At 40.2% G+C, this 26594-nt stretch overlaps 1 protein-coding gene across 1 annotated transcript in view; it reads right to left on the bottom strand.

Moving 5' to 3' along the window:
- Positions 1–26594, bottom strand: part of ELAPOR2 (endosome-lysosome associated apoptosis and autophagy regulator family member 2) — a 221166-nt gene that overhangs the window by 124075 nt on the left and 70497 nt on the right.

Raw genomic sequence — 26594 nt, 5'->3', positions numbered from 1 at the left:
CCTACTATAAAGCACAGGGAACTCTACTCACTACTTCATAATGACCTATGGAGAGAGATATATATATATATAAAATATATTATATATATATAGCTGATTCACTTTGCTGTACAGCAAAAACTAACATAACACTGTAAATAAACTATACTCCAATAAAAATGTTTTTTAAAAAGAAGTGCCCAGGGTTTCTTGGCAGGATCCAGCTTAGACCATTTTCTTTCTCTGGCTCTCAGTCCAAACTGATAAAGATATACAATGGGCTAGTCCTTGTCTCCCCTCTGTCTGTGCCAAACCTAAGACCACAAGCAACTCAGGTGCCTCCTAAGTTATGCTTGTAGTCTTACATCCCATTTCTCATATTTTCACTGTTCTGGATAAAGGGGAACCAGCCACATCTCCTGCACTGTCATGGAACATCAGGAAAAGTTGCAAAGAATATTCTAAAACAAGTTTGGAAAAAGTGACAGACTTTATTTTCTTGGGCTCCAAGATCACTGAGGATGGTGACTGCAGCCATGAAATTAAAAGACACTTACTCCTTGGAAGAAAAGCTATGACAAACCTAGACAGCAGACACATTACTTGGCTGACAAAGGTCCATATAGTCAAAACTATGGTTTTTCCAGTGGTCATGTATGGATGTGAGAGTTGGACCATAAAGAAGGCTGAGCACCGAAGGCTGATGCTTTTGAACTGTGGTGTTGGAGAAGAGTCTTGAGAGTCCCTTGGACTGCAAGGCGATCAAACTAGTCAATCCTAAAGGAAATCAGTCCTGAATATTCATTGGAAAGACAGATGCTAAAGCTGAAGTTCCAGTACTTTGGCCACCTGATGCGAAGAACTGACTCATTAGCAAAGATCCTGATGCTGGGAAAGATTGAAGGCAACAGAAGGGAACGACAGAGGATGAGATGGTTGGATGGCATCACGAAGTCAATGGACATGAGTTTGAACAAACTCCAGGAGACAGTGATGGACAACGAAGCCTGGTGTGCTGCAGTCCATGGGGTCACAAAGAGTCGGACAGGACTGAATGACTGAACAACAATACAACAAAACAAGTCTACCCAAATAGAAATGAAGGAAAATGTCAAAGTCCTTAAGACTGCAGATAATCTCTATTATCGATGTTAGATATATTAGTTTAAAAAAAAACTTCATAGAAAATGCTGAGGAAAATGTTATGTCCTTGAACTAAAGGTCTTTAAACACCCACCATTATTATTTTACCATCTAATTATATTTAAACTTGCTGAATTATCCCTATTCCCCAAAACCCATAAAAAATGGAGATTCTCAAAAAAGTAGAGAGAAAAGGAATAAAAGTAATATAAATGACAAAAATAAAGAGGCTAGAAGTGAAAAGCACAATGCAGGTGTCAATAATTTGGAAGACAGGACACCTAGGTGAACTCTAGCAGACTTATGAAAGCAAAACAGCTAAGGACTGCACATCCAGACAGTAACAAGAAGAAAGCTGACATGAGCCACAGAAAGACTTAGAATTGAAGGCATCAAACATCTCAAAGCAAACAAAGCTGACAAACAGAAAGACTGAAAATCTGTTTTAAAATGTAGACTCTTCCATTCCCTTTCAATCATGACAAGAGAAAAAAATTATTTGCTCCAGAAAAGTTGAACTAGAAAGGTTACAGATTCAGGGGCATCAAGTGCAGCAGATGGAAGAAAAGGCAGTTTATCAAAAACAAGGGACTGTGTGCACACCTGCATACTAATGACAAGACCCAGCCCAAACCCTCCCCTGAAACACAAGCCCAGCACACTGTCCTTCCACCTGAACTGCCTCCCCCAAACTAGTAGCCACCTTTCTCCTTCCCAAAAGGTGCCCTTGATAGATGGTATGCCTCACATCAGGACCCTTACCCCTGCATTTCAACTGATTTTCACATCTGCTTATCCTAGAAATGAGACTTGCTGGAACCTAACTTTTATCCACAATATCACTGTTATTCATAAAAACACTAATGACATTTGCAGAATCCTATAAGCGCTCCAAAATAATTTTCATTACATTATCCTACTTGAATTAGTCTGAAGCACAACCCTGCGTAGTAAGAAAGTGTCCTGTCTCCATCCTCACAGCCAATGTCAAATTTCAATCACCATCTTCTGCCATCTGAATGACTACCAACAACCTAACTGGCCTCCTGCTTCTGCTCTTATGTACATCCATGACACTCTGCAGCCAGTTCTCATTATGTCATCCCTGCTCAAAACCCTGCAACAACTTCAAATTAGCCACAGGACAAAGTCCATAATCTTAGCATAGCATGAAAAGCCTTTCTTGATTCATGTTCTCTCTGCTTCCTCAAGTTTTATTTCTCAATCTTCTGCATATGTGAAACACTGAAACACAGAATAAAATATATTACGTTCTTCCTTCCCTCCGTGCCCTAAACATGACTTATTCTCAGCGTGGAAGGCTTCCTCTTTGCCCAGACCCTGTAACAGCATAAAGGGATCTCCATAATCACAAAGCACTGTGTAGCAGGTTCTCCTTCAGGCCATACCTAACATTGGCAGGACCAGGGCAACAGTATAAACTGAAATGCCCTTCATCCTCTACACTCACCACACACCTTGAATAGCCAGCCTCCTCATATACAAGTGGTGACACCAACCCACACATTCAAGCTCTGTCAGTGCCCCTCCCACATAACACCGTCTACACTCAGGAGTATGGACCTGAAAAAAGCCACTGATCACCCTGGAAGCAGACCTGGGACTTATAAGCATGCAATTGCAAAGTCATGTTAGCCAAAGTATTGTATAAAAGGGCGGGGAAAGAAAGAAATGTGACATCTAGGTGGGCACATCTCCTTAGCACATAGATTACAAGGCAGGTGGGGGAACACAGCCACAAGAAGCCCAGAGGGGGGCCCTCTGCAGCAGAGACAAGGTAGAGGCCCCTCTTGCCTTGTCTAAAGGTTGATACTGATCTCTCTTATGGGCTTCCCTGGTGGCTCAGATGGTAAAGAATCTGCCTGCAATGTGGAAGACCTGGGTTCTATTCCTGGGTTGGGAAGATCCCTGGAGAAGGGAGTGGCTACCCACTCCAGTATTCTAGCCTGGAGAATTCCATGGACAGAAAAGCCGGACATGCTACAGTCCATGGGGTCACAAAGACTTGGACACAGATCTCTGCTTACATAACAAGATCCAAAGAAAAGAGCAGTAGGAAGACAGCTACTACTTCAATAGACAGAATTTCCAGGGATGGCAAGAAAATTGGCCTACATCTTGAAGGGTTCTTGGGTAGAGGTAATTTTTTCTTCTTTTTTTCCTCTTTCCTTTTTTCTTTTTTTTTTGGCCTCACCCAAAATAAAAATGTAAAATCGTAGATAAAAGTCCAATGTTCCAAAAAAATAAGAAATCTCAGAAATTGATTTTTATGTCTAACAACATATGATTGTGAGCTTATATGTATATAAAATCCAAATTTTTCTACATTAATCAGGCTGAAACTGAAAAGGTACCTTTGCTTCTGCAAAATTTGAGCAACAACTTACTATTTAACAAGCACCAAGAGAAACTGCATCAAAAGTTTCAGACATGTACTAAACATAACCCATGACACATCAATTCCACTTCTACTTCTGGACACATAACCCACAGAAACCATAATAGGTTTACATCATAGCATTATTTAAAATCATAAAAAACTTGAAAACACTCTAAATGGGCAACAATAAGGGACTGGTTAATAAATTATTGTGCATGCATGATGGATTTTATATAGTCCATGCTAAAATGATAAAATCATTACCATATTTGTGATAAAATTATAACATTTAAGTGTAATATAAAAATTATACAAAATAATATGTCTGAACTTGTAGGCATGGATATGTAGTAATACAGAGAAAAGTTACTGTGGGTATGTATACCAAAAAATTGACAGCAGTAAACTGAGTAGAGGACGTAGCGATTTTTTTAAATTCAAGTACAGTTCATTTACAATGTTGTGTCAGTTTCTGGTATACAGCAAAATGATCCCGTTATATTCTTTTTCATACTCTTTTCCATTATGGCTTATCACAGGATATGGGTTTCCCTGTGCTATACAGTAGGACCTTGTTTTTTGGAACATAGTGATCTTTATTTTCTCTTTTGTGACTCTGTATTTTTAAATTGTGCTACAGTTCTTAATAAAAATGTACTTCTTCCCCTAAATTTGGGTATCTGCTTTGCCAAGCAAGACACACACACACACACAAAAAATGCTCCTGTTTCTTCTGACTTTAAAATAAGTATCTGATGGGACTTGTAAAAATTCAAAGCACACCACTGAAAGATTATTCTATTACCATGCATTAGCCTTTCTGATGGGTGTCATCATTAGCAAGGCTTTAAGGGCAAAGGCCACAAGACATAGGTTGTAAGCTCTGTAGAAGGTAGCATGGGAAAGAAGCCCCAGACCTGAAGTACTGTACAAGCAGGCAGAAACAAAGATTTTAAGTAAATATAAAGAAGATAAAGAAAAGCAGGAGAGTTGGCTGGGAGAAAAAGAGAACGAGACAGTGGAGAAACTCTGACTACACAGTTTGCTGATTTCACAGTTTGGTTCAGGAAAGGGAAAACTCCACACTTTAACTCACCTAAGCCACTGGCAGAGTTCAGAGAGAAAAGACTTATAAAACACAATTTAAATTCAAATTTAATTCTTGTCAGTGCTGCCACTTGAAATTGAGCTTTACTTGTTAAGAGTCTACAGAAATAGCATAGGTGATAAAAGGCTCCGAGAATTTTGACATCCAAATCATGTTTTTGCTTACAAACTGTGTGAGCTTAATAAAAACAAACTAGTTATTTAAGTTCTTTTGAACTCAATCGACCCTATAAGAATCTCTAAAATTAACAGATTTTTTTTTTTTACTAGTATAATCCTGATACCTATCATCGGGCTTCTCTGCTGGCTCAGTGGTAAAGAACCGCCTGCCAATGCAGGACACAGGTTGGATCCCTGGGTCAGGACGATCCCCTTGAGAAGGAAACAGCAACTCCCTCCAGTATTCTTGCCTGGGAAATCCCATGGACAGAGGAGCCTGGCAGGCTATAGTCTATGGGCTTGCAAAGAGTCAGACATTACTTAGTGATTAAACAACAACAATGCCTATTATCATAACCACACTCCTAAGAAACAAACTTTTAAAATCTGTTAAGAGATTTTTTTAATAAAAATGAGAAAGAGTAGATACCTGCTGATCTATCTGGCTAGCATCCTTTTCCCATTTCTTCATATAGCAGAATACCTCATGAGTTCAATACCCTCTGAGGACCTCTTCAAGATTCCAGGCAGTTCTGATTAGGCAGCCAATCACAGGACTCCTAGCCCTGGCCAGGCCATGCTATGGACATGTTACCTGGTCAGTTTTAATAAACTAGTCTGGGTGTCAGACAGGATGCAGAACACCTAATACAGCTTCTTTTTCCCCAAAATAAGCTTGCATCTACACAAAATGCAAGACTCCACAAAATTAAATAGCAAGTGACCTGGGGAACAATGTCAAATTTTGAATAACAACTAGTACAACCATAGTGAGTTTGCTGGTTTCATTTCTTCTTGTATCTCCTGGCTTTGAGCTGAAGGTGGGCCCAGTCAGGGAACTGTCTAGTAGATGTGACTCAAAATCTTCCAACTTTCCAGGCAGATCAAGAAAACGGATCCCTGTGAGCTAAATAAAAGTGGGGGGAGGGGGGTGGGGGGAGGGGAAGTGTGCTTGTGTTTTTCCTTTTTCTCTCTGCCAGCCCTACCCCAAGGCCAGCACCACTTACACAACTACGCCACTGCAGTGACACAAGGACCTAATGCCCCAAGAGAAAATCATCTCCCTGGATAAAGAAACTACAACAAGGACCTCCTGCTGTGTAAAGAGCTGGGAGCAGTGGAAGAGATGGGTATTCTTGTTATCCTTTTTATCCCTTTTTTCTCTTACCACTTCACCCCAATCAAGTGAATTGAAGAAAAGCATGGAGGCTAAAATTATGGAGGAATCCATCTTTCTGGCCAGACGAAATATAAAAAGGAGTCCTTTGGAAAATATCCCAGAGTCATGGAAAAGAGGACCTCCTAGCTGTGTGTATAAATAAATCACACAATTCCCAGGCTCACCCTCAAGCTAGGTATGTCTGGAATACAATTAAAGCAGCATCTCAAAGTCACAGAGAACTCAAGTACAGCATAAACCAGCTTAAGACGGGGTAACTAACTCCTCCTGTCCCTCCCCCCAACAAACAGCAAAAGCTTTGAAACCTGAATGAACACTGGAATCACCGCATACAGAAGGTGATCTATGCTATGAACCTAATTAGCTCAGCTGCCTGCTAAAACAAACAAAAAAATTTTCTATAGAAAACTTTAAAAGGACCCAGAGTTTCACGACATATTTTAAATATTCAGAATACAATTTAAAAAATTTGATATATAAAGAACTAAGAAAATCTGATTGCTATTCAAGAGAAAGACAATCACCATGTGATAAGTCCAAATGAAGATATTAAGAATTATCAAAGCAAGAATTTAAAAGCAGCTATTTTAACTGTCTTCCATGAGACATTTATTTTCAAAATCTAGATATCGTTTATATTGCCAAGTTTGTAATTACGCAAATAACAATCATAATTTACTATAGAAAAATTAGAAAGCATAGATAAGGATGGCTCCCCTCAATTTTTCTTGTCTACCTATAATAAAACTGTAGGATCCTCTTTCCTTCTTTGGTAGGACTGTGAGCATAAGCAAACTAATTGAAATCACTGTAAAACATGAGATGATTATTCATACACAAGACACAGTATTACTAAGTAATATTTAGGTTTACATGCCAGAGAGCTCTTGCTGACTTATATTTCAGGCCACCCCCCCATAGTAGACACTAGAAATAAGGACTGGAACCACTGAAAAGACTCATCACTAGCTACACACAATGACAAGACCGTCGCAGCCCGTGCCTGGGTAAACTGAACACTAGGGCAACTACCCATGCTGACATTATCCCTTCAGTTATTTGCATCCCAGGAGCTGGATTTTTCTTTGTTACCTATAAGGTCTGAACAAAAAATGACACAATAATGTGGCACAGAAACCAAAAGTGAGTAAGTGCCCAAGGCCACCTCACCCTAAAAACGGAATGTAGCCAGGCAGAAGTGGTCCATCCCCTAAAAATAGGCCACCAAAGCTTAAAAGCTAGGACAGGATCCCTTCATGGATCCTGCAATATGATCTGCCAAACACTTGTGAAGAACTCCAAAGAGACAGTGTTTAATTACAAATGACAAAACCATAAATGTAACTTAGTAGGAAAAAAGAAACTTTTAAGGATGTTTCCAAAACAGGGCTCAAATCATTCACATTAGGAAATACAATTTTTTTAAAAAACAGTAATGTAGTAGTGAAGTCACTCAGTTGTGTCCGACTCTTTGAGACCCCATGGACTGTAGCCTACCAGGCTCCACCATCCATGGCATTTTCCAGGCAAGAGTACTTGAGTGGGCTGCCATTTCCTTCTCCAGGGGATCTTCCTGACCCAGGGATCTATCCCAGGTCTCCCGCATTGTAGGCAGACGCTTTTACCACATGAGCCACCAGGGAAGTAACAGAAACAATAGGAAATGTGAGGTCACAGTCCAGCCTTAACTATGTAACAGCTTAAGAGCTAAGAATATAAACTGACCAATTCCTAAACTCAGTCAAGTCAGGGCATGGACCAAAAAAACAGAAGAATCTTGAAGGTGATTAAAGCCAGAATGTGGAGAGAATGCAAGAGAGTGGATAGAATAAGACAGAGGAAAATTAGACAGAGATCAATGTCATGGAAGGCAAGACAGAGGTTGTATCAGGTCAAGCCAATACAAACCAGGATACTGAGTAAAGGTTTAGAAAGGAAAAACATCACCCCATCTCAGGGGCTGCTGATAGCAGTTATTCAGAATTTAAATATTTCAGGTGAAGACAGAGACTCGGACCTTGGCAGAGATATTAAAGAAAAATGATACATAATTAAGTTGTTGCTTTTAAGTGGCTCAGTCGTGTCTGATTCTTTAGTGACTCCATGGACTCTAGCCCTCCAGGCTACCCTGTCCATGGGATTTTGCAGTCAAGATTACTGGAGTTGGTTGCCATTTCTTTTTCCAGGGGATCTTTCAAACCAGGGATTGAACCTGTGTCTCCTGCATTGGCAGGTGGATTCTTCACCACTGAGCCACCAGGGACGCCCATGTAACTAAGTAAATATATTTATACTATTGTTGATTGGGGGGAAATATTGTACATTTAACACAGTGGAGATTTCTCCAAGCCTTCAAAATGTTAATAAAACTCTGGTGCCTTTTAAAATAAATGGTGATTTAAAATTGAGGAAATAGAGTATTGTGAGAAATCTGAGACTCAAGATTACTGAGATCCAGCAGCATGCCTAAGGCAGAGCTGAGTCAAAAATAGCACAAGTAAAATTATCTTCACCACATCGCAGCTCCTAACATGAGCAATTTGCTTATTAATATGTATTATGGGTACTTCCCTCTCATTATCGGCTTTTACTACTGAGCACTTTTTCAGCTGGACTCCCACCCTACTCAGCGGTCTTTCTGTATTCCTCCTCTAATCAACTCACTTTGTCTCTTCACAATTTTAACACTAATATTTTCAAGCAATATACTAAAACTCAGTCCCTTCATTCTCAACAGATAACCTCACATCTGACCTCAAAAAGAAAATCCCTCCAGGCACATATTTCCCCAAATTGTCTTTCTTCTCCTGTGAGTGTCTGTGCATGCGCAAACTTACTTAACCAGCTTGCCTTCTTCCCTTGGGTCTCATGCAACAGTGCATCCTTACCATTTTATAAAATTTATCTCTGACTGTTCTCTAAGCCTCATTCTTTCAAGAATGTTCCATTTATTACTCTGCCTCTCCCTCTCTCTCTCTCTCCCCTCAATGCATAAATTATTCATGTCTCTCCCATCAGTTAAAAAAAAATCTCCACTGACCCCATGTGTTGGTGATTCATCATTCGGTCCTCAAATCCAGTCTCCACCCTCATTTGCCCCAGGTTAGGCCCAGAGAGGCTGACCTCTGTAGACTCCATCACTCACACGCCTTAAAAGCTGGATTCTGATTATCTTTGTCCAATAGAAGGAGGCTCCAGCAAGACAGGAGAGCAAAGTGCTTATCTCCCTTTCACCATCCACAGCCATGGAGCTTCCCTAAACACCACTGCCTCCCTCTCTGTCAGGGCTGTGAGTACTAACAGCTTTCTGATCTATTCCTGATAGTCCCTGGGGCCTCCGTGGTAAAATCAGTCCACAGCTCCATACAGTTTCTTTATTAAACACTATTCAGGTGAATGTTTTGTGTGAGCTGTTTTCCTGCTAGGATTCTGATCGATACAGCTCATGTCCCACTCCAGCTCCTTTCTGTCTCTTCCCAGTCAGGCTTCCTGAAAGGGTGCTCTGAACTCACCACTGTTTTTCACTTATCCATCAACTCACTATGATCTTGGAAAAGGAAATGGCAACCCACTCCAGTGTTCTTGCCTGGGGAATCCCAGGGACGATGAAGCCTGGTGGGCTGCCGTCTATGGGGTCGCACAGAGTCGGACACGACTGAAGCGACTTAGCAGCAGCAGCAGCACTATGATCTAGCTTCTGCTGCCCATGAATCCACTAAATTCACCTTCCCAGTAGGGATATTTAATATCATTTATGACCTGGCTCTACCTTCCAGCTCTATCGCCCACCATCTGCCATGAGACCATATGCTCCATCCAGCAAATGACCCTAGAGTTGTCTTCGGCCTCCTATAGGATTCTCTCCACCTGAAATGTCCTTCTCTGCTCAGGTATCTAGTGAACCTCTAGTCATCATGCAAGTGTCAACTCAGGAAGCTCTTCCTTCTGGGAGTCCTTCTCTCACTTACCCACCCTACATTAGCCAGGATTAAGTGGCTTAAACCCCCAGATCCTGTAAACAGCTCTTGCACTTATCATATTTATCTTGTAATCCCACCAAATGATTCTCTCTCTCAGAGCAGAATGACTCCAGAGCCCTCAGAAAACAGAGCTTATGTGGAAACACTGTACTGAGAAGTACAACTCCAGGGAAAGAAGAGGCAGGAAAGGAAAGTGAACATAAGAGAGAGGGTCACCAAGCTCCCTTATAAACTGGTTGCTCAGAGAGGCAGTATGAAGCTATTGGATCTCCAGCCAGTCCAGAAGCACGAAAAGAAAGAATTGATCCCCTGACTCCTTCTCTCATTGGTCAAAGTTCTGCCACATAGGATAACTCCCACCACTTGCAGGTTGCCCATATATGAGTTCCAAGTGGGTCCCATTGTGTCATCTGATAAATATATATTAATTAAATTATTAGAAAAGGAAAAATTTATACCTTTGCCCAATTGATAAATCTCAATTGAGTAGTCTAAATCTCTCAATGTGTAAGACCATTAAGGCATTAATACCATAAACTGTAAAAAGTTGCAGCTAATGAGGTTAATGAGTAGAATTAACTCTTGAAGAACTAGACGGCCAGAATCCAAAGTGTTGCAAATAAGTTTGACTTTTCCTTGTGATTCCTTCTCTTTCAGAGTAAAGTTTAATACCCAAAGTGAAGATGTTTTATTTATCAATCAATGTCTGAATTAACTGGGACGGACAATATGCACGTGCAGCACTGTGTCACTCATCTGATCTAGACTCATTTGACAGCTTAAGAATAAGAAACGCTGCCATCTGACTGAACCTATTATTTCTAATAGTAATATAATATTATAGAACTTGGAACAGAAAAGGGACCTTCCACTGAATCCAAATTCTCTACTACATTAATATAGAGCAACTAATCAAATGTTCATTCTTAAAATCATAGTAACCATTCTCTGAAGAAGCAGTGTGGCTCTCCAACATTACAACAGTGTTTACATGTTCCCCTCACTACTTTTATATCCCTCACTAGTATCTGGGTAAGCCCCAAATTATAGAACCTAGATAAGAGAGCAAAAAAGAAATTCCTTGACCTTTTTTTTGATGAGAAGGAATCTAAATTATCTGTGATCAGTTATGCAGATGCATGCTCAAACTAAGCAGAAGAGGTATGTTTAACCATTAGCTATTTCAACCATAAAGCAGAAACTTTAGCCTGTGATCACACTCAGGTCTGTCAGAGTCCTTGGTAATCATGAGTGAAAATCTGGGTCCAGGCCACACTCACACCTTTTGCTTAAGCCAGACTCTGCTAGAAACTATGGCCATCTTGAAATGTCACTTAATCCATCTCTTCCCCTGCAGGAAAATGGTAACAGACTTTCCTTCCAAATTTCCAGAACCACCTTCAGAACTAGAAGAATTAAGTCTTTTCCTCCTCATTCCAGAGAGCAATGCCTGCTGCTGGGCAGTCTCCGTACCTAAAAGAGCTGGACAGGCAGTAATTCCCCAAAGGCTCATGGCTGGGTTCTTGAGAACCCAAATCTCATCACAATGAACTAAAAGGGTTATTCAACATTCTTCTCTACCATCACACCAATGAATTATATCCTGCTTTAATAACAGTGGTATAATCTTTTAATTATGGCCTATCTTTACATATATTGTTAAGCATTTGACAGAGAAATAATACTGTGGAAACCATCATCCTCTCAAAATTTAAATTTAAACATGAAGTTCTCCTTTAACATTTATATTAAAATGCTTCCACATAAAGGTTTGCTTTGATTGCTTTTGCAATAAATTTTAAGATTTTCATTAAAAAACATCCGAAAAGAAAGGCAATGCCAAAGAATGCTCAAACTACCGCACAATTGCACTCATCTCACACGCTAGTAAAGTAATGCTCAAAATTCTCCAAGCCAGGCTTCAGCAATACGTGAACCATGAACTTCCTGATGTTCAAGCTGGTTTTAGAAAAGGCAGAGGAACCAGAGATCAAATTGCCAACATCCGCTGGATCATGCAAAAAGCAAGAGAGTTCCAGAAAAACATCTATTTCTGCTTTATTGACTATGCCAAAGCCTTTGACTGTGTGGATCACAATCAACTGTGGAAAATTCTTGAAAGAGATGGGAATACCAGACCACCTGACCTGCCTCTTGAGAAATTTGTACACAGGTCAGGAAGCAACAGTTACAACTGGACATGGAACAACAGACTGGTTCCAAATAGGAAAAGGAGTACATCAAGGCTGTATATTGTCACCCTGCTTATTTAACTTATATGCAGAGTACATCATGAGAAACGCTGGACTGGAAGAAACACAAGCTGGAATCAAGATTGCTGGGAAAAATATCAATAACCTCAGATATGCAGATGACACCATCCTTATGGCAGAAAGTGAAGAGGAACTCAAAAGCCTCTTGATGAAAGTAAAAGTGGAGAGTGAAAAAGTTGGCTTAAAGCTCAACATTCAGAAAATGAAGATCATGGCATCCGGTCCCACCACTTCATGGGAAATAGATGGGGAAACAGTGGAAACAGTGTCAGACTTTATTTTGGGGGGCTCCAAAATCACTGCAGATGGTGACTGCAGCCATGAAATTAAAAGACACTTACTCCTTGGAAGGAAAGTTATGACCAACCTAGATAGCATATTCAAAAGCAGAGACATTACTTTGCCAACAAAGGTCTGGCTAGTCAAGGCTATGGTTTTTCCTGTGGTCATGTGTGGATGTGAGAGTTGGACTGTGAGGAAGGCTGAGCACCGAAGAATTGATGCTTTTGAACTGTGGTGTTGGAGAAGACTCTTGAGAGTCCCTTGGACTGCAAGGAGATCCAACCAGTCCATTCTGAAGGAGATCAGCCCTGGGATTTCTTTGGAAGGAATGATGCTAAAGCTGAAACTCCAGTACTTTGGCCACCTCATGTGAAGAGCTGACTCATTGGAAAAGACTCTGATGCTGGGAAGGATTGGGGGCAGGAGAAGAAGGGGACGACAGAGGATGAAATGGCTGGATGGCATCACTGACTCGATGGACATGAGTCTCAGTGAACTCCGGGAGTTGGTGTTAGACAGGGAGGCCTGGTGTGCTGCAATTCATGGGGTCGCAAAAAGTCGGACATGACTGAGCGACTGATCTGATCTTATTTACAACTATGTGCTTGGCTACAATAATTTATCTTTCTACCAAGAGGCAGAATTACGTAGTTGGTAAAAGTTCAGGACCCTGAAACTAGACAGTTTGATTACTGGAGAGTTTGCTTAACTTCTTGTCATCTGTGAAGTAGAGGTCACAGTTGTACCTTCTTCACAGAATCGTTGTGAAAATTAAGTGAGATGATAAATTATTTAGGATACGTCTCGGTCATAGTAACCACTATGGAAGTATTGCTATAGTAACCACTATTGGTAGTAGTACTACAGAAACAGTTTAAGCATGGTTTTCAAAAAGCACGTCTGCCTCAAAATCATGATAACATATTCTTGCTGCACGTCTGTGTTTGCATTATGTCCCTTGCTCTAAAGAATATAACCAACCCAAGAGATGATGGCATCTCTCTTTTTATAAATCTTAGAGTCTATCATTGAGCTTAAAACTGCACACAAATTGAGCCACAGTACCTGTTGGGTTACATGAAACAATGAACTAAAATATTCCCCACTTATACAAAAACAAAATTCTCTTCGCCTACATGAGTAAATTTACTTTTCTCTGGTGCAAACTGACAATTTAAGTGAAAAAATGAACCAATTTAACACAGAGTATTATAAAACCACAAATAATTATATATTAAAATTACAAAGCCCTTGATAATACTGAGATGTTCTCGTGCAATTAAAACAAACTGAATACATGAAGGCGAACCAATCACCTAGTTTTGTCAGAGTTTCATAATTTGTGAAACAGCAGATTGTAGATATTTTTTTAATGTGCAATTTTAATCAATTTTGGCTTTGTTTCCTTTTTAAATAATGCAGGCTATATGTCTGGGGTCCAAATATCTTTCTGTTTAGCCATAATGAAGAGAGTAAAACAGCACATACAAACACATGCCTATTTTGAGATGGGAGATTTCTCACATGGTAGCTTTTGGCTACCTTGGCTCTCAATTCCAAAGAGTTTGAGGCAGACGGGCTGTGAGCCAGCATGATGCACAATCAGGTTCAGTGGGCTACGGGCTGCTATTTTTTTTTCCCCAAAGTCTTTGGAACAACTGCAAATGTAAACAAGCACATTCAGTTCAGTTCAGTTCAGTCCAGTCGCTCAGTCGTGTCCGACTCTTTGCGACCCCATGAATCGCAGCACGCCAGGCCTCCCTGTCCATCACCAACTCCCGGAGTTCACTCAGACTCACATCCATCGAGTCGGTGATGCCATCCAGCCATCTCATCCTCTGTCATCCCCTTCTCCTCCTGCCCCCAATCCCTCCCAGCATCAGAGTCTTTTCCAATGAGTCAACTCTTCGCATGAGGTGGCCAAAGTACTGGAGTTTCAGCTTTAGCATCATTCCTTCCAAAGAACACCCAGAACTGACCTCCTTATGTATCCTAAACAAGCACATTAGGATACATAATTTAAAAGCAACATTTGATGGGATGGGGAGGGAGGTGAGAGGGGGTTTCAGGATGGGGAACACATGTACATCCATGGCTGATTCATGTCTTGTATAGCAAAAACCACTATAACATTGTAAAGTAATTAGCCTCCAATTAAAATATATTAATTTAAAAAAATAAAAGCAACATTTGCACATATTTTTGTCTTTTATATTTAAAGAAAACAAATGGCCATGCCATTGCCAATGTTACTACCATGTAGGCAGAAGTGACTGAAAAGAAATTTCTGAGGCAGAGTTGATTTTGTTTCTAACTCACCTTCTATCCCCATATGCAGCTCTGAGCACCATTCTGATGCTTACTCTTTGTATGCTAGGCTTCAAATTTGAAGTGGAATGCCCTGAGTTCTACTCTCTAAACTGAGATTCCAAGGAACAGAAATTTACAAATTTTAAATATAAAGAAAATAGTACCTCCTTATTACTGTAAATAAGACAATAAGCTCTCCAAACCTTGATTTTACCTTGGATAAAATTAAAAGAGAAAATATAGTCAAAATATTATTTTAAGAGATGACACAAAAAGAAAGAATCTTGCAAATCCCTTAGTTCTTTAAGGTTTCAACTATTGAGCTAGCTGTTATTCTTCTCAGGAGACTAAAAAAAAAGTCTAGAAATTATTTATTTTCTCTAGACCACTAAGGCACACTGAACAGCAAAGTTAAAGAACTAGCTAAGTGAGTTAAAGGTCTTATTTCAATTTAAACCTATATAGTCTGTGACCTTTATCATAAAATAATCCTTTCTTCAGTGCTTACAGAAAAGAAATAAGGCCCCCAGCTGCTAACTACAAAAAATTAATATAATCTCCCAGAAATATAACCTTTAACTATACAGAATGTTATAGCCAGAAAGCTTGGAAACCCTCTGTCAAAGGAAACAATGCTTGCTGCCTTCATCTATAGGATATAGTCACCATTACAAAATGGAATTTATTCACCTGAGCTGTAATGAACTCACCAGCATTGTGTGATCCATATATGTAATCACAGACTTATTTATGAATGTATCACATTTAGATCTGCCATATATCATAATAGAAGGTAAGATGATGATGAAGCACTAATGGAAGTCCCAAGGACTGCAAAGTGCCCACACACAGCTGGTACAGAGCAAACTCGAGGCAAGTGACAGTATCTGGTGACTGAAAGCAACGATGATTCCTTTCATATGTAAGAAACAAGGGGTCTCTGCTATTAAATACCTATATTATTGACTAGCTGGTCAGTGACAGAACCAGGGCAAACTATCCAAGGCATCATGTTCCCAGTCTGATGTTTTATCTAGTTCACCACACAGCCTCTCTTTCCAGGAAAAGAGCTTCTCACCTCTAAACTTCCTTATTACTTAGTGAGTATCATCACATGTGTGGTCAATGAGAAAATTTTACAGGTTTCTCTCAAAACACATGCACGATGTTCCTGATTATAAATGTAATTACAAAATTATCCTTGACAGTTGGGAAAATGTGCCCCAACTCTGCTATGCCAGGGTTTGTTCTCTTAGGGAAAAGGAAGTAAAAAGCAAGCAGTTCAGAGCATGTTTGGAGGTTCCATAAAGTCAGGAGGCTCCTCCTGTGTTTCTACTTCATCCCTCTGACTTTCAGCCTCAATGCCACCTCATGATCCAAGATGGTTGCTGAAGCTCCTGCCATTCTACTCACGTGACAGTCAGCAAGGCAAAAAGAACTGAAGAGAAAGAGGAGAGAACGTGTGCCCTCCTCTTTTTAAAAAGCCTTCCGAAAAATCTCATCTGACACAACTGTTTATATCTCATTCGCCAAAACTTAGTCCATGGCCACAAGCTGCAAAGAAGCCTGGGAAAGTGTCTTAACTAACCATGCTGCCCAGGTTTCTATCATTAAAGAAGAGGAGATAATAAATATTGGACGGGTACTACTTACAATGTGTAAATAAAAAATGAGTCATCAACGAAGGAAAACAAATTATTGCTACAACAGAAAGCTGACTAAAAATACATAGTTACTAATGAAAGATATTTATAAAATCTAGTGTTTCTAGATTTAGTCCAAGAAGCTCCAACCAGGATGAAATTTTTTTTAAATGGAAATTTACCATAAAGCTTATCCTAAAGAAATCAGACCCACATTATTTTCTTAGTTAAATTCATGTGGAAAAATTAGGAGAAGCAATTTCAACTGAGCCCTCATAAAATTTCTTTGTCTCTCTCAGCACAGACAGTCTTATTACATTAAGTGAAAAGGCAAAATTCTTTTCATTTATGCTGTTATGGGAACAGAACTTTATCATTCTAGTGTCGAAACTTGTCTAATGTCTTCACTGATGTTCTGATTTGAAAACACCAACTGAAATCCTTTTTTATACAACTTTTAAGGACTACTTCCCATGTTCAGCAATTATAAAACATTGACCACATTCCCCATGTTGGACACTACACTCTTGTAGCCTATCTTACACCCAGCAGTTTGTACCTCCCACTTCCCAACCCCTATATTGTCCCGCTTCCACCTGTACCCTGGACCCCCTTAATCGTTTGTCTGCTCTCTATATCTGGAAGTCTGCTATTTTTATATTCACTAGTTTGTCTATTTTTTAGGTTCCACATATAAGAAATATATTTCTCTACCTGAAATCTTTATAATCAAAGAATGTTATGACCCCTATCATGTTAAAAATGCTACAACTGTAAAATATGCAGAGACTCCCTAAGAACAGAACTGAAATCCTATGAAATAAACGAAGAACTCAGAACCTGAGATCACTTCAACCATCACACAGTAATCCCCTCCCCCATGGAATAAGCCCTGGAAACATAACACTGAATGAGACATGGCCATTCCTCTAGAACAAACAGATGAATTCAAGAAATGATGAGTTATGCCAATAAAATACCATAACTTCTGTGTGTAGAACCTCAAAAGAGAGAAGGAAATCATCTATTTTGGGGATGAAAATGAGAGAAAGTCTATAAATATTTGGGAGACAGCTAATAAGTTCTAAAAATGAGTGAAAGTGAAAGTGCTAGTTGCTCAATCGTGTCTGACTCTGCGACCCCATGGTCTGTAGCCCACCAGGTTTCTCTGTACATGGAATTCTCCAGGCAAGAATACTGGAGAGGGTTGCCATTCCCTTCTCCAGGGAATCTTCCAGACCCAGGGATCAAACCTGGGTCTCCTGCAGAGCAGGCAGATTCTTCAACATCTGAGTCACCAAGGAAGTCCTAATAAATCTCTTAATTTAATAACTGTATTTTTGTTTAAATTAGGAGGGTGTGGTGGCTGCATGGCACAGGAGTGGCTGAGAGGAGCTACCTCACGTCCAAGGTCAGGAGCAGTGGCTGTGAGAAGATACCCCACGTCCAAGGTAAGAGAAACCCAAGTAAGACAGTAGGTGCTGAGAGAGGGCATTAAAGGGCAGACAGACTGAAATCACAATCACAGAAAACTAGCCAATCTGATCACATGGACCACAGCCTTGTCTAACTCAATGAAACTAAGCCATGCCATGTGGGGCCACCCAAGACAGAGGGGTCATGGTGGAGAGGTCTGACAGAATGTGGTCCACTGGAGAAGGGAATGGCAAACCACTTCAGTATTCTTGCCTTGAGAACCCCATGAACAGTATGAAAAGGCGAAAAGATAGGACACTGAAAGATAAACTCCCCAGGGTGGTAGGTGCCCAATATGCTATTAGAGATCAGTGGAGAAATAACTCCAGAAAGAATGAAGGGCTGGAGCCAAACCAAAACCAACACCCAGCTGTGGATGTGACTGGTGATAGAAGCAAGGTCCCATGCTGTAAAGAGCAATATTGCATAGGAACCTGAAAAGTTAGGTCCATGAATTGAGGCAAATTGGAAGTGGTCAAACAGGAGATGGCAAGAGTGAATGTCAGCATTCTAGGAATCTGCAAACTAAAAGAGACTGGAATGGGAGAATTTAACTCATATGACCATAATATCCACTACTGTGGGCAAGAATCCCATAGAAGAAATGGACTAGCCATCAGCAATTATAGTCAAAAAAACAGTCCGAAATGCAATACTTGGATTCAATCTCCGAAATGACAGAATGATCTCTGTTCATTTCCAAAGCAAACCATTCAATATCACGGTAATCCAAGTCTATGCCCCGATCAGTAACGCTGAAGAAACTGAAGTTGAACAGTTCTATGAAGACATACAAGACCTTTTAGAACTAACACCCAAAAAAGATGTCCTTTTCATTACAGGGGACTGGAATGAAAAAGTGGGAAGTCAAGAACCACCTGGAGACACAGGCAAATTTGGCCTTGGAGTACAGAATGAATCAGTGCAAAGGCTAATAGAGTTTTGCCAAGAGAACACACTGGTCATGGCAAACACCCTCTTCCAACAACACAAGAGAAGACTCTACACATGGACATCACCAGACTGCCAACACCGAAATCAGACTGACTATATTCTTCGCAGCCAAAGATGGAGAAGCTCTATACAGTCAGCAAAAACAAGACCAGGAGCTGACTGTGGCTCAGATCATGAATTCCTTATTGCCAGATTCAGACTTAAACTGAAGAAAGTGGGGAAAACCACTAGACCATTCAGGTATGACCTAAATCAAATCCCTTATGATTAAACAGTGGAAGTGAGAAATAGATTTAAGGGACTAGATCTGATAGACAGAGTGCCTGATGAACTATGGACGGAGGTTCGTGACATTGTACAGAAGGCAGGGATCAAGACCATCCCCAAGAAAAAGAAGTGCAAAAAAGCAAAATGGCTATCTGAGGAGAACTTACTAATAGCTGTGAAAAGAAGAGAAGTGAAAAGTAAAGGAGAAAAGGAAAGATATAAGCATCTGAATGCAGAGTTCCAAAGACTTGCACGGAGAGATAAGAAAGTATTCCACAGTGATCATTGCAAAGAAATAGAGGAAAACAACAGAATTGGAAAGACTAGAGATCTCTTCAAGAAAATTAGAGATACCAAGGGAAAAATTTCATGCAAAGATGGGCTCAATAAAGGACAGAAATGGTATGGACCTAACAGAAGCAGAAGATATTAAGAAGAGGTGACAAAAATACACAGAAGAACTGTACAAAAGAGATCTTCACGACCCAGATATTCACGATGGCGTGATCACTGACCTAGAGCCAGACATCCTGGAATGTGGAGTCAAGTGGGCCTTAGGAAGCATCACTACGAACACAGCTAGTGGAAGGTGATGGAATTCCAGTTGAGTTTTTTCAAATCCTAAATGATGATGCTGTGAAAGTGTTGCGCCCAAGATGCCAGCAAATTTGGAAAACTCAGCAGTAGCCACAGGACTGGAAAAGCTCCATTTTCACTCCAGTCCCAAAGAAAGGCAATGCCAAAGAATGCTCGAACTACCGCACAGTTGCACTCATCTCACACGCTAGTAAAGTAATGCTCAAAATTCTCCAAGCCAGGCTTCAGCAATACATGAACCGTGAACTTCCAGATGTTCAAGCTGGTTTTAGAAAAGGCAGAGGAACCAGAGATCAAATTGCCAACATCCTCTGGATCATGGGAAAAGCAAGAGAGTTCCAGAAAAACATCTATTTCTGCTTTATTGACTATGCCAAAGCTTTTGACTGTGTGGATCACAATAAACTGTGGAAAATTCTTCAAGAGATGGGAATACCAGACCACCTGACCTGCCTCTTGAGAAATCTGTATGCAGGTAAGGAAGCAACAGTTAGAACAGGATGTGAAACAACAGACTGGTTCCAAATAGGAAAAGGAGTATGTCAAAGCTGTATATTATCACCCTGCTTATTTAACTTATATGCAGAGTACATTATGAGAATCACTGGGCTAGAAGAAGCACAAGCTGGAATCAAGATTGCCGGGAGAAATATCAATAACCTCAGATATGCAGATGACATCACCCTTACGGCAGAAAATGAAGAAGAACTAAAGAGCCTCTTGATGAAAGTGAAAGAGGAGAGTGAAAAAGTTGGCTTAAAAAGTTGGCTCAACATTCAGAAAACTAAGATCATGTCATCTGGTCCCATCACTTCATGGGAGATAGATGGGGAAACAGTGGAAACAGTGTCAGACTTTATTTTTTCAGGCTCCAAAATCACTGCAGATGGTGACTGCAGCCATGAAATTAAAAGACGCTTACTCCTTGGAAGGAAAGTTATGACCACCCTAAATAGCATACTCAAAAGCAGAGACATTACCTTGTCAACAAAGGTCCGTCTAGTCAAGGCTGTGGTTTTCCCTTGTATGTAGTGGTCAGGTATGGATGTGAGAGTTGGACAGTGAAGAAAACTGAGCGCCAAAGAATTGATGCTTTTGAACTGTGGTGTTGGAGAAGACTTTTGAGAGTCCCTTGGACTGCAAGGAGATCCAACCAGTCAATCCTAAAGGAGATCACTCCTGGGTATTCATTGGAAGAACTGATGTTGAAGCTAAAACTCCAATACTTTGGCCACCTGATGCGAAGAGCTGACTCATTTGAAAAGACCCTGACGCTGGGAAAGATTAAGGGCAGGAGGAGAAGGTGATGACAGAGGATGAGATGGCTGGATGGCCTCACTGACTCAACAGGCATGAGTTTGGGTAAACTCCGGGAGTTGGTGATGGACAGGGAGGCCTCTCGTGCTGCACAGTTCATGGGGTCGCAAAGAGTCGGACATGACTGAGTGACTGAACTGAATTGAGGAGTATACTATGATCTCATTTTCTTTTATGAGTCATTCTTATTTACAAAAGCAATCATGGATTTCAAATTGTTATACTGTCCAAACCACTTGCCCTTCACTTTAACTGCTCCATAATCTAGCGCTCAATATTGCTGATGATGTGTAGGTGTGCTCAGTCGTGTCCAGCTCTTTGTGACTTCCTGGATTTTAGCCCACTAAGCTCCTCTGTCCATGGAATTTTCCAGGCAAGAATAGTGGAGTGGGTTGCCTTTTCTTCTCCAGAGGATCTTCCTGACCCAGGGATCAAACCTGCATCTCTTCTGTCTCCTGCATGGCAGGCAGATTCCTTACCACTGCGCCATCTGGAAGCACATTGTCACATCAACACCATGCCACCAAAATTAGTCTAATCATTTACCTCTAAAGGTACTATGTGCTCATCTGCCCCCTCTATTATGACTTCACCTCACATATAATGCCTCATGTGCACACATGCACACACATACTCTACTCGGCTAAATTCTTCTCTTACAAACCCACTTAACACTCTTCTCAATGAAATGTATTCCAAATCAAAATCTCTCTTTGATCTACTTTAGCTGTTTCACCTGCACTATTAATATGATCCCTCAGATTTCCTTTCTTATTACAAATCTTAGATTCCTGGCCAAATTTTAGTCTCTTGTGAATGTAGGAATTAAGTCTTATATCTCTTTATATTATCTGACTCTAGAATAATACAAATGTTCAGCAGATTCTGAATTCATAGTATTGGCAGTTTTTCAATCATATCCCTTTACTCTAAACACAGAAGGAAGGGTGGAAGAATAACCTTAGAAAGGAGACGCCCTTGGGAACTGGGGAAACCACATTAGACTTCTCCTTCTTCCAAACACGCAGAGAGCTGCAGTGATAAGCATGAAACATTCTCTTGACTTCAGAGGTATAACAATGAGTAAATTGAAGTCATTTATCAGGTGTTTTGAAATTCCAAGATAAAAGCTGTCAAATTAATATAAGGTCCTCATCAATCATCTTACATGCTTAAATGATGTAGCAAAGCAGCAATAAAATGCACATCATTGAGAAACAGCTCCACTAACACATATATTTTTTAATAACTGAACTGGTCGAGCAATTCCTATCTAAAATATGACATGTTTAGGGCCTCCCAATACTTTACAACACAAAAGCCATTTATAAGGAATTTTCCAATCACTGAACTTGGGTAATGGGAGTGGTGGGGACGGAAGGGTACAGGGTGCAAGGCAGTTTCAATGGTAATACAGAAAAAAATGTTTTTAAAAAACCTATCGGGGTCTCAGAAATTGAATGGGAGAATGGTGATAAGAAAAAGTTGACTTTTCAGCTGGTACTTAAAAAAAAAAAGAAATCTAAGTCTTATAGACATACTTTAGCATTCACCCATAAACCAATGCCTCCATAACCCACAGTAAAAGAGACAGAGATACATTTCCTGCCCCCACTTTATTACTCATTCATTCATCTCAACATGTTAAGTACTAATATATCTATTATAATACCCTGGACTACAAGTAAACACCTTTTCAAACTAGTTTTAACGGGAAAGCTGAATTTTGTGATATAACATGAAGTCACCAAGATGTGAGACTTTCTAAAGTTGACTTCAGTGGCCTAAGGATGTCCTGAAAGATTCAGGTTTGAACTGCAGTTGGCCCTTGAACAATGTAGGGGTCAGGGGTGCTGACCCCCAATGTGGTTGAAAATCACTGTATAACTTTTGATTCCCCAAACACTTAACTACTACTAATAGCCTACTGCTAACTGGAAGCCTTACCAATAACACAAACAACCTATTAACACATTAACATATACTTGGTATATGTACTCTTACAATAAATGTATTTTTACAATAAATTCTTGCAATAAAGTAGGCTACAGAAAAGACACTGTTATTAAGAAAATTATAAGAAAGAAGAATACTATACTGTACTTATTAATACATTTTCTGTTACACTGTTTACAAGATGAATTATCTTCAGCACCTACATCAATATTGTCTTATATGATACAAAACACTGTAGGTCTTATCCTATTACTAACACTGCTGCTGTTGCTGTTAAGTCACTTCAGTCGTGTCTGACTCTGTGTGACCCCATAGACAGGAGCCCACCAGGCTCCCCCGTCCCTGGGATTCTCCAGGCAAGAACACTGGAGTGGGTTGCCATGTCCTTCTCCAATGCATGAAAGTGAAAAGTGAAAATGAAGTCATTCAGTCATGTCCAACTCTTTGCGACCCCATGGACTGTAGCCTACCAGGCTCCTCCATCCATGGGATTTTCCAGGCAAGAGTACTGGAGTGGGTTGCCATTTCCTGCTCCAATTACTAACACTAGACATCAAAAATGTAAAATGTAAAAAAATTCACATTTCTGTACAATAATAGTGATTCATACATTGATTATGAAGATGCAACATATGATTACTTTATAGTAGCCTAGTAGGATCAGTAGAATCGCTTTGAGGAAGCCTAGCCTATACCTAATGAATGAATCATTGTAAAACTTTTATGGTATAGAGTATTACAGCCATACTCATAATACAGTGTTAGAAACAGTGTTACTTTTTTAAACGCACTTACCTGTGAAAATAGACTGATATATATTTCCTCCAATTACGAGAGAGAGGCATCCTATATGGATTATAATTCTTTAAAGGAGAAGGCAATGGGACCCCACTCCAGTACTCTTGCCTGGAAAATCCCATGGATGGAGGACCCTGGTAGGCTGCAGTCCATGGGGTCGCTAAGAGTCAGATACGACTGAGCAGCTTCACTTTCACTTTTTCACTTTCATACATTGGAGAAGGACATGGCAACCCACTCCAGTGTTCTTGCCTGGAGAATCTCGGGGCAGGAGAGCTTGGTGGGCTGACATCTATGGGGTCACACAGAATCGGACACGACTGAAGTGACTTAGCAGTAGCAGTAGTAAAGCAAAGTTATAAAATAGTAAGAAATACACTACTAATTTTACATTAAATATCATTCACTTTATGCCTACCTAAGGATAGGCTGGTATCTGTATATACTTTATGCATTCATGACATACCTACATTTTTCTTAATTTTTTCATTATTTCTAAGCTATGTAATTCATCTGTCAGGTTTTTCTTTCAAATGATCACAAGCCTCAAAAAAGATTTCCATATATTTATTGAAAAAATCTGCATATAAGTGGATGCTGAAGAAGCTGAAGTTGAATGGTTCTATGAAGACCTACAAGATCTTTTAGAATTAACACCCAAAAAAGATGTATTTTTCATTATAGGGGACTGGTATGCAAAAGTAGGAAGTCAAGAACCAGCTGGAGTAACAGGCAAATTTGGCCTTGGAATACGGAATGAAGCAGGGCAAAGGCTAATAGAGTTTTGCCAAGAGAATGCACTCGTCAGAGCAAACACCCTCTTCCAACAACACAAGAGAAGACTCTACACATGGACATCACCAGATGGCCAACACCGAAATCAGATTGATTATATTCTTTGCAGCCAAAGATGGAGAAGTTCTATAGAGTAAGCAAAAACAAGACCGGGAGCTGACTGGCTCTGATCATGAACTCCTTATTGCCAAATTCAGACTTAAACGGAAGAAAGTGGGGAAAATCACTAGACCATTCAGGTATGACCTAAATCAAATCCCTTATGATTATACAGTGGAAGTGAGAAATAGATTTAAGGGACTAGATCTGAGAGACAGAGTGCCTGATGAACTATGGATGGAGGTTTGTGACACTGTACAGGAGACAGGGATCAAGACCATCCCCATGGAAAAGAAATGCAAAAAACAAAATGGCTGTCTGGGGAGGCCTTACAAATAGCTGTGAAAAGAAGAGAAGTGAAAAGTAAAGGAGAAAAGGAAAGATATAAGCATCTGAATGCAGAGTTCCAAGAATAGCAAGAAGAAATAAGAAAGCCTTCCTAAGCAATCAATGCAAAGAAATAGAGGAAAACAACAGAATGGGAAAAACTAGAGATCTCTTCAAGAAAATTAGAGATAGCAAGGGAACATTTCATGCAGAGATGGGCTCGATAAAGGACAGAAATGGTATGGACCTTACAGAAGCAGAAGATATTAAGAAGAGGTGGCAAGAATACACAGAAGAACTGTACAAAAGAGATCTTCACGACCCAGATAATCACGATGGTGTGATCACTGACCTAGAGCCAGACATCCTGGAACGTGAAGTCAAGTGGGCCTTAGGAAGCATCACTACGAACAAAGCTAGTGGAGATGATGGAATTCCAGTGGAGCTATTTCAAATCCTGTAAGATGATGCTGTGAAAGTGCTGCACTCAATATGCCAGCAAATTTGGAAAACTCAGCAGTGGCCACAGGACTGGAAAAGGTCAGTTTTCATTCCAATCCCAAAGAAAGGCAATGTCAAAGAATGCTCTAACTACCGCACAATTGCACTCATCTTACACCCTAGTAAAGTAATGCTCAAAATTCTCCAAGCTAAGCTTCAGCAAAATGTGAACCATGAACTTCCAGATGTTCAATCTGGTTTTAGAAAAGGCAGAGGAACCAGAGATCAAATTGCCAACATCCGCTGGATCATGGAAAAAGCAAGAGAGTTCCAGAAAAACATCTAATTCTGCTTTATTGACTATGCCAAAGCCTTTGACTGTGTGGATCACAATAAACTGTGGAAAATTCTTCAAGAGATGGGAATACCAGACCACCTGACATGGAACAACAGACTGGTTCCAAATAGGAAAAGGAGTACGTCAAGGCTGTATTTTATCACCCTGCTTATTTAACTTATATGCAGAGTACATCATGAGAAATGCTGGGCTGGAAGAAGCACAAGCTGGAATCAAGATTGCTGGGAGAAATATCAATAACCTCAGATATGCAGATGACAACACCCTTATGGCAGAAAATGAAGAGGAACTAAAAAGCCTCTTGATGAAAGTGAAAGAGGAGAGTTAAAAAGTTGGCTTAAAGCTCAACATTCAGAAAACGAAGATCATGGCATCTGGTCCCATCACTTCATGGCAAATAGATGGGGAAACAGTGCAAACAGTGTCAGACTTTATTTTGGGGGGCTCCAAAATCCCTGCAGATGGTGACTGCAGCCATGAAATTAAAAGACGCTTACTCCTTGGAAGAAAAGTTATGACCGACCTACAAAGCATATTCAAAAGCAGAAACATTACTTTGCCAACAAGGGTCCGTCTAGTCAAGGCTATGGTTTTTCCAGTGGTCATGTATGGATGTGAGAATCAGACTGTAAAGAAAGCTGAGTGCCGAAGAATTGATGCTTTTGAACTGTGGTGTTGGAGAAGACTCTTGAGAGTCCCTTGGACTGCAAGGAGATCCAACCAGTCCATCCTAAAGGAGATCAGTCCTGGGT

This window comes from Bos taurus, chromosome 4 (genome assembly GCF_002263795.3).
Source record: "Bos taurus isolate L1 Dominette 01449 registration number 42190680 breed Hereford chromosome 4, ARS-UCD2.0, whole genome shotgun sequence".
In the NCBI taxonomy this organism is placed as follows: Eukaryota; Metazoa; Chordata; class Mammalia; order Artiodactyla; family Bovidae; genus Bos; species Bos taurus.
The sequence above is the reverse complement of the archived record's forward strand: the minus strand, read 5'-3'. Positions and strand labels throughout refer to the sequence as shown.